Raw genomic sequence first — 9,560 nt, 5'->3', positions numbered from 1 at the left:
ATGTGATGTGAAAACTTAAAAAAATAGAAATTGCATTATTTGCATTTTATGCTGCATTCGTCGATGAATGTGATGAGCCTAGAATGTACTTACTAGAGAGGGTTAGGGGAGTGGCTGGCAATGTGTCCCTAGCCCAAAGTGGTTGTAGGCTTGATCATAGTGTGGGGAGTCATTTAATGAAGTGAAAATTAATGAAACATGGGTAGCTAATTAACCATGATAATGGGAAAACCCTTGCATAATTTAGTGCTTTTAAAGGATAAGGATGATGTCTTGGGATTCCCCTTGCATAATTTAATGCTTGTAATGGCTAGGGATGATGACTTGGGAAGACATGTTCGATCTCAAAGCATTGGACTTGTATGATCGAGAATCCTTGTCCACACAAGAGGAGTACAAGATTTTGCATGATGACACTCCCTGACTGCCTCTCTAGCATCTAGTGCTAGTGTAGTTGAATAACACTTGAAAGATGTATCATTCCTTTCATGTTGGTGTTGACTCCATTATTTTTTACTTGGTTGCCATATGTTCTTGGCTTTTGGATTTTGTGATATCTATCATGCTTGGATGTTGTGTATTCTTCATACATTGATGCTATGTATTCTTTATGTTTGGATGAGTGTTTGCCTCTATGGTGTCATGTGTATGAGTGTAAGTGTATTTGACTATGTCACTATCTCCCAACATGGGGGGAGTAGATTGTGAGGCCCTACCTCGAGCCCGCCATAGCACTTCATTATTTTTCACTATAGACTTATCATTTGATACATTACTTTGATGCATTATGGATTTTGAGACTATTCGATGGATGTTTTGATAACATTGGATATGATATATCTCATATTATGTTTAATTTCAATACTTATATTGATTTTATTTTGAATCATGTATGCATGCCTAGTTGATGATTGCTTTATATGATTTCAATGATGATACAATTGATTAAATGGTAACATATGGATTGTTAGGAAAAGTAATTGGATTCTATCTTTATTGTTTTTTGATTAGGAGATTAATCCATGAAATAATGTGAAATTAGATGCTATGTGTTTAAAAGTGTATTCTTTCATATAAATGTATGCATGTCGTTTTGGACCTACTGATGTGTGGATTGAGATGTGCTAGTTTAATGGATTGAGATGTGCAGGATATTAATCCACATGACCATGGAAATATACGGGAGAACTAGAGCCAAACCTATGTATGATTGTGAATTCAAGGTTTGTCTATTTGGAGAGACACTACCTCGTTCGTAATGTGTTTATTTTGTATAAATGAATGCATGTGTGTGTGTTCAATTTGTTTAAATTTAATTTATTTTCATCTTGAAAAGACATGTCCAAGTGTATGTGATGTGTCGTATTTTATGGTGTCACTTGACACTTGTGAAGTATTGTGAGTTGGCATGTGACATGTCTTTGAGAGGGAAATGTGAAAACCTATGCATTTTTCAAATCCCATTTAGTTTTTCCATAAAACAACTTGGTTAGGGAGCCCTTGGAATGGTCAAATCAAGTTTGACCCGTAGGTAAAATTTAGGTGGGTTTTGGGGGGGTCAAACTAACTCCTATAGTTGCAGTTAAGTCATATTTGAATACCCACTTGATATACCTATGGGTAAGGGATCTTTTTGAGCATAGAACCACTCACATGTGATTGCCAAGTCACTTCAAAAGTGACATTTTCTTGATGGACGAAAATCAACTTTTGGAAGATTGAGTCTTGGTTAGACAACATTCCATTCTTGTAATGGATGCACTTCCCCACCTTACACCTACCTTTTTAGTTTCCTCTTTTACAAACCTTGTAAGAAGGTTTGGAAGACCAACCTATGAGTTCTCACCATCCTCTTCCAAGGAAATTAGAAAGTGTAAGGAGAGATTCTACTTAGGAGAAAAAAATTTAGACTTAGAATTTCATCACCCACTCTCCAATCTTGGAGACTAAGAATTGTGTAGGAATTTTGCTTTGAGAAAAGGAAATTTATCTAAGTGAGGAGACTTGTTGCTGCATTCTTTTGGGCTTGGTTTGGGGAATTGGAAGCTCTTCTTCAACACACAATCCATAGCAGGAGTTGAAGGTTGGTGCATTGTCACCCTTAGAATCTTAGTTGCACTTTCATATTTGTCTTTGTGTAAAAATCTGGTTGAAAATATATGTGAATTCCTTTAAACCCTTGATTTTATGAGCTTGGTTGAATTGTTAGTTGTTTTATTTGGCTTTTCTTTAAATATTGTGTATGGGTGTCAAGACCAAACTCACCCTTGGGAGGGCAGAGTAGTCTTGGGGTGAAAGGTTTGTGATAGTCTTAGGGTGTAAAGTCTTTATTCTGGGAAGATAGGGAGAAACAAGGATCTGGGATCCTTGCTGAATTTATTTTGTATATTTAGGGGTCATAAAGGGAGTTTTTGGCTTGAAAGCCTTAGGGGGTCATAAGGGAATTTTTTGGTCATGTGAGAGACCAAGTTTGAAGGATGTGTTAGCCTTGTGAAGGAATTTGGTATTTATTGTATTATTGCAGTTCTCCCCTTTGATACTTGTGATAGTTCTGATACTTAATATAAGTACAAATCCAATAGCCAATAAGATGAGAGGGGGGGGGGGTGAATCATACAAACTTAATCATCCATAAAAACATCAGATTCAACCTCGGTAACATATATTTTAGTAATATAACCAAAAATGTCAAACATGCAAACTCAAAAGCATATAAACATCATAAACCTCATAACACCAGATTTAACGTGGAAACTCAAATAGGGAAAAACCACTGTGGAATTTCGGACCCACTAAGAAATATACTCTTCTAAAGTATGCTCAGTTAAAAGCAAATCCTGTTAAAGATTACAAACACATTGCTAGATGTGACCCGGTTAAAGGATTTCCCTCAGATCTGTTAGGATCTTCACTTTGTTAGAAGTGACCTTGTTAAAGGATTTCAAACACTCAATCAGAATGTCACCTTGCTAGAGGGTTTTACAAATAAGACTGTTAAGTCCACTCGGTTAGGAGATTTTCTATCACTTTCACAAAATAACAGTAATAAAATCTATCTGCAACTTCACATCTAAAATGCTAAAGCAGATTCCTATTTGTTCAATACAATCTAAACATGTAACTAGTCTTGTCTATCTGCTGGGCTTCTATACTTTGTTATTCAAACAGGTCTTTAAGCTTTTGTGCTCGGTAATCACTATGTAGCATCCCTGTGTATACACTTTCCTGCATACGTTGTTTATCAACAATTTCCTATTTATAAACAATTAGGTAACCGCTTAATCTCCTTGATCACATTTCCCATGATCAATCATAGTCATCAGATCTTCAATCTTGTCCAGGTTCAATGCATCTTCCAATCTGAAAATGTTTTACCCCACCTTGGAACTTGCATATTAGTCTTGGAACTTGTGCCAGGGTATTGCGGTTCAATCTAAGCTGTAGATCTTCATGTGGACTTTTCATTGCCTTAGATTCGTTAACAAACTTCATTCATGGCTCACCAATCATTGATCAGTTCCAGCTCATCAGCTTCCTTCATTAAATACTGCATGTAAACATTTAATGCATTCTATTATAGCTCGGTTACAACTCGGTAACAACTAGGTGAATACTAAACTTCACTCGGTAGACATTCCACCTTCATTAACCGATAGCGATAACCTTAGGGTTTACCGACTAGGTTCTTTGCTTGATAACATAGTATAGTATTAACATTTACATTTTACAACATATGTATGATGTTAAAACAATCTAAAACATCATGATCTTATCATTGTCTGACTCGGTACTAGTTGCCTATTGAATACCTTATTCTTCCCCTTATTCATCATATTCTTTCCTGTTTCTTTTATCGACATCTTTATAATCTTCATATCATACTTCTCAAGATATGACAACATCATACTGAATTAGAAAATCAATTTCTTGACATCAATGACAAAATAATAATATCAAGACAGTAAACATCTTTAATCAGTTATATCCATAATCATCAACAACCTTCTCAATATCCTTATTGAAATGCCAACAATCTTTCATTGTCTATTATAAAGCTATGTTGCCAACAATCTCCCCCTTTGGCATTGATGACAAAACAAATTGATTTGACCTTAAAAGATTCAGATTGCTATGATTCTGAAATTTTGAAATGCTCTCCCCCATACATTAGATTTCTCCTGGTTTCAGTCTTCTTTCCAATCTGTAGTCTGTTCAGTTTTTTTTTAGTCTTCTCCCCTGATAGGTCTTCTTCCTCTATATTAGTCTTCTCCCCCTTTATAGTAGTATTCTCCCCATTTGACAACAATGCCAAAAAGTAAAGAATGAAAACATAATTACTTTCTGTAAGAAGTTATTTCCTGCTATTGTGTATCAACTGAGTCTTGGTCAGAGGATTTGTCTTCAGTTCCTGTTCCCTGTAATATTTCTTGTACACCTTTAGAAAACATCCTAAAGTGTATAAATCAACATCAACTCCCAAAAGATATTCGATAGAGTCATCGGATTGATGCTTTCACCGAACTTGGTCAGTGAGTAGAAGATAGGGGTAGGACCCCTAACCTACTTCTGAGATATTCAAAAGTGTCCCTTGGTAGTGGTTTGGTGAAGATATCTGCTATTTGTTCCTTTGTGCTAAAATACTCCAACACCACTTTCTTCTCTTGAGCTTCTTCTCTAAGATAATGATATTTGATAGATATGTGCTTTGTCTTAGAGTGCATAATAGTATTCTTTGAAATATTAATGGCACTAGTATTGTCACAGAATATAGTTACTAGCTCAGTAACTTTCTCATTTATACCTTCCAACAATTGTTTGATCCATGCAATGTTGGTACAATTCAATGCTGCAACAATGTATTCAGCTTCTGCTATTGACTATGAAACACATCCTTGTTTCTTGCTAAGCCAACTCACTAGTCTTTCTCCTAAAAAGAAAGCTCCTTCACTTGTGCTTTTTCTATCATCAATGTTGCCTGCCCAATCAACATCAGTATAAACTTTTAAATCAAAATCATTTCCTTTCTGATATACTAAGCCATAATCCTCGGTGCCTTTCAAGTATCTAAAAATTCTTTTGATTGTTGTCATGTGTGTTTCCTTAAGATCTGTAGAGAATATTGCAACAATACCTACTGCATGTGCTATGTCTAGTCTGCTGTGAACAACATATTGTAGCTTTCCAATCATGGATCGGTAAAGTGTCTAATCAACAAATGCAGATTCATCATTCTTTGATAATTTATAGTTGGTAGTCATAGGAGTACTTACTGGTTTTGAATCCTCCATTCCAAATTTTTTCAAGATTTCCTTTATGTACTTGGATTGAGTAATGAAAATCTCATTTTTCAGTTGCAGTGTCTGTAAACCTATAAAATACTTTATCTCACCGATTAATGACATTTCAAATTCTTTGCTCATTTCATTTCCAAAGTTCTTGTATAAAGAGTCATTCCCATAAAATATAATATCATCAACAAATATGGCTGAGATCAGTATTCCATTTTCATCATTCTTCATGTACATGTTGTTGTTCTCACTTGTCCTTATACAACCAATCTTAATCAAATAAGAGTGCAATCTTTCATACGATGTTCTTGGTGCTTGTTTCAAACCATATAAAGCTTTGTTCAATTTACATACCTGATCTTTATTATTGTCTTCAACAAATCCTTTAGGTTGTTCAATGAAAACTTCTTCTTATAATATTCCATTCAAAAATGCAGATTTGACATCCATTTGATATACTTTGAAAATTTTGAAAGCAGCATAGGCCAACAGTGTTCTTACTCCTTCAAGTCTAGCAACAGGTGCAAAAGTTTCACCATAATCAATTCCTTCTTCTTGAGCATAACCTTTGCAAACTAGTCTTGCTTTGTTCGAATGACCTCTCCTTTTTCATTTAGCTTGTTTCTAAAAATCCACTTTGTACCAATTACATTTTTGTCCTTCGGTCTTGGGATTAGTGTCCATGTGTCATTCTTCTTGATTTGATCAATCTTTTCTGTCATAGCATTTATCCAATCTTCATTGTTAAATGCCTCTTTCAATATTCTCGGTTCAAATTTAGAGATCAAACATGTGTTCTATCTCAGTTTGTTCCTTGTCATCACTGGATCATCCTTATCTCCTATAATCTGACTTGGTGCATGATATCTTCTGACATACTTGGCTAATATAGGCTCGGTAGGCTCTGTATGATCTTCTTCATCACTCGGTAACTGGACATTCTCTTCATTTTCTTCAACAGTCTTCTCGATTGAACATAGACAAATTCATCATAGTCTTCTGGTTCCTTGGAATTTCCTTCATCATTTCTTTCTGCAAATTCATCAATTTTCACATTTGCACTTTCTACTATTTTGTTAGATGATTTGATCAGACATTTAAATGCTTTGCTTCTAGAAGAATAACCTAGAAACGTTCCTTCTTCACTTTTCTGATCAAATTTGTCATTTCTATCATCTTTATGAACATAACATCTACTTCCAAAGATTTTAAAATAACTTACATTAGGTTTCTTATCATACTAGATTTCGTATGGTGTCTTCAAAGTACCTTTCTTCAATTGAACTCAGTTCAAGGTGTAAACTGTTGTGCTTATTGCTTCTCTCCAAAATATTTTTGGCACCTTCTTTTCAATCATTAGTGTTCTAGCACAATCCATAATAGATTTGTTTCTTCTCTCAGCTATTCCATTCTGCTGTGGAGTTCTTAGTGTAGAGACTAGTCTTTTAATACCATGATCATTGCAGAATAAGTTGAACTCATCAGATGTGAACTCTGCTCCTCTATCTGATCTAAGAAATTTCAGTTATCTTCCTATTTCATTTTCAACTCTTGCCTTGTACCATTTAAACATTTGAAAAGCTTCTGATTTTTCTTTTAAAAACATTACTGACATCATCCTTGAATAGTCTTCCACAAATAATATGAGATATTTATCACCATAATAACTTTGAACTTTCATAGGACCACAAAGATTAGTCTGCACTAGATCTAAAATTCCCTTAGAAGTGTAAGACTTACTTGTAAAGTTTGATCTTGTCATCTTACCCATCTGGCATCCTCGACACATAGCATTCGTAGGTTTTTCAAGACTCGGTAGACCTCTTACTCGGTGCTTCTTACTTATTTTAATCAGATTGTCAAAATTGACATGACAAAACCTTTTATGCCATAACCAGGTATCATCTAACTTTGCATGCAAACACTTATTACGAGTTGAGCCAAGGTGAAATGTGTTACCTTTTGTTTGTGTCCCGGTAGCAGCTAACTTTCCATTCTTGTCATTAACTTTGACAATTCCCTTCTGAAATTCTATTCGGTAACCTGTGTTGTTTAGTTGTGCTACGCTCAACAAATTATATTTCAAACCTTCAACCCAATAAACATCATTGCATCTTGCATTATCAAGAAGTGTTATAGATCCTTTACCTCTCACCGGACATGGTGCATTATTACCAAATCTAACATAGCCTCCATCATAATCTTCTAACATAACAAACTTGTGTTTATCTTTTGTCATATGATGTGAGCATCCACTATCTATAATCCAAGAATCATTAGTGTTTATGTGAGATATTAGGGCTTTTTCTTCATACCTTTCTTCATCTGATCCATCCTTGATAGCCACATAAACTACTTCCTCTATATCAATATCATCTGATTTATCATCGTTGGATTCCTCATCAGCTATTATGCATGTCTTTCAATCTCTTCTTCTGAAGTCTCAGTGTCCTCTATGATAGTTATCTTTCTGTCTGTCATCTTGGTAATTTCTCTTTTCAGTAGAATCTTTGTCAGGACAGTTAGAAGCCATATGTCCTATCTTATCACAATTGAAACATTTCAAAGGTAGTTTTCCTTTATACTTACCTTTGCCTCTCGATAACCTTTTGGCTAATAGTGCTTCAAACTCTTCTTGCTTTCTGATTTCCTCATACAGTTTGTGTACTGCCTCCATGTTCTTACAAAATCTTTCACTTGCTCCACTGTGATCTCCTTCAGAGTACTTATACTTTCTTTCATTGAAATCATTAGATTCATCAAGATGAAAAGAACTAAATGCAGATTCAACTTTATTTATCGAAGATCCACTGTTATCAAAATTACTTAACTCAAATGCATGTAGCTTACCAATAGTAGCATCTAAAGAAACTGACAGATTAGGTACAGACCTCAATTCATTGATTGCAGAGACTCGGATTGCATAAGCTGGTAGAAGGGTTCTTGACAACTTGTTATATCCTTTTCTTCAATAGTTCCACCTGCTCCTTTGATTTGATTAACAATCTCCTTTAGTCTTGTGTTGTACTGAGTTATGTTCTCAACTTCATTCATCTTCATAGATTCAAGTTGTCCTCTTAGACTATCTACTTTTGCTCTTTGAACATGTTCATCTCCTCCATATACTGATATGAGCTTATCCCACATTGCCTTTGCATCATTGTAACCTTCTAGATCATTAAACTCTGAATCGGTCAATGCAGATGTTATCTCAATCATTGCTTGAATATGTTCTTTCTTTGCCTTTATCTCTTCCATAGTCAATGGATAGGTGCTCGGTGTGACAAAATCATTCTCCAGATAGTATACAACATATTCTCCAACTCCTGATAAATGTAGCTTCATCCTTTTCTGCCATGTAGAGAAACTTGACTTCTTTAGCTTCGGTGCATCCCTCTTATACATCTTGGATCTTTAACTCAAGTGCCTTTAAACTTTCCTTCTGGAGTCCAAAGCTCTGATACCAATTCAGAGTTCTGATACTTAATATAAGTACAGATCCAATAGCCAATAAGATGAGAGGGGGGGGGGGGTGAATCATACAAACTTAATCATCCATAAAAACATCAGATTCAACCTCAGTAACATATATTTCAGTAATATAACCAAAACTGTCAAACGTGCAAACTCAAAAGCATATAAACATCATAAACCTCATAACACCAGATTTAACGTGGAAACCCAAATAGGGAAAAACCACTATGGGATTTCGGACCCACTAAGAAATATACTCTTCTAGAGTATGCTCGGTTAAAAGAAAATCCTGTTAAAGATTACAAACACATTGCTAGATGTGACCTGGTTAAGGGATTTCCCTCAGATCTATTAGGATCTTCACTTTGTTAGAAGTGACCTTGTTAAAAGATTTCAAACACTCAATCAGAATGTCACCTTGCTAGAGGGTTTTACAAATAAGACTGTTAAGTCCACTCGGTTAAGATTTTTTCTTTCACTTTCACAAAATAACAGTAATAAAATCTATCTGCAACTTCACATCTAAAATGCCAAAGCAGATTCCTATTTATTCAATACAATCTAGACATAGAACTAATCTTGTCTATCTGCTGGGCTTCTATACTCTGTTTTTCAAATAGGTCTTCAAGCTTATGTGCTCGATAATCACTATGTAGCATCCATGTGCATACACTTGCCGGCTTACGTTGTTTATCAACGGTTTCCTATTTATAAACAATTAGGTAACTGCTTAATCTCCTTGATCACATTTCCCATGATCAATCATAGTCATCAGATCTTCAATCTTGTCCAGGTTCA

This window comes from Cryptomeria japonica, chromosome 5 (genome assembly GCF_030272615.1).
Source record: "Cryptomeria japonica chromosome 5, Sugi_1.0, whole genome shotgun sequence".
NCBI lineage: Eukaryota > Viridiplantae > Streptophyta > Pinopsida > Cupressales > Cupressaceae > Cryptomeria > Cryptomeria japonica.
This window is presented reverse-complemented; position numbering follows the sequence as displayed.